The sequence below is a fragment of the Mus caroli genome, chromosome 15, assembly GCF_900094665.2.
Source record: "Mus caroli chromosome 15, CAROLI_EIJ_v1.1, whole genome shotgun sequence".
NCBI classification, from domain to species: domain Eukaryota; kingdom Metazoa; phylum Chordata; class Mammalia; order Rodentia; family Muridae; genus Mus; species Mus caroli.
In genome coordinates this window covers 4,477,181-4,477,697 of record NC_034584.1, presented here as the reverse complement: position 1 = coordinate 4,477,697, position 517 = coordinate 4,477,181, and the positions used below count along the sequence as shown (strand labels likewise).

At 42.0% G+C, this 517-nt stretch overlaps 1 protein-coding gene across 1 annotated transcript in view; it reads left to right on the top strand.

Annotated features, from left to right (window-relative positions):
• The window catches only part of Wdr70 (WD repeat domain 70), a 204,287-nt gene that overhangs the window by 112,161 nt on the left and 91,609 nt on the right, over positions 1-517 (top strand). The window lies entirely within an intron of this gene.

Genomic DNA, 517 nt, shown 5'->3' with positions numbered 1-517 from the left:
CTCTCTCTCTCTCTCTCTCTCTCTCTCTCTCTCTCTCTCTCTCACACACACACACACACACAGTTTGAGAAGGCTCAGAGTAAGATATGTAACACAACATTATAAAAAAATAAAAGCTGAGGAGAAGAGGGCAGGGTAGTGATAGTGAGAGTTCTTTAGGGAGAGAGCTATGCTCAGCAGGAGGACTTAGATCTGAACAGTTAGCTTCTAAATTTACTAGTAACCGAAATGATCGTACCCTGCTCGTTCCAACCCCAGAGGAAATATCTGGGTTTTTTTTTTTTTTTTCCCTTTCAATAAAATGTAAAGCAAAGTCTGACCCAGGGACTCTCACAACAGTTTAAATAACTCCTGGGGAGTGCAGTGAACAGAGCAGATAAAACTACCAAAAAATTATTAAAGTAGTTGTTGCCTGGCCAGGATGCTTGATGTTACGTTTGGCGATCTGGCTGGTCGGCTTCAGGATGGGTCGGCCATTGCCTTCATTTCTTTTATACTTTCTTGACATTACGTTTGG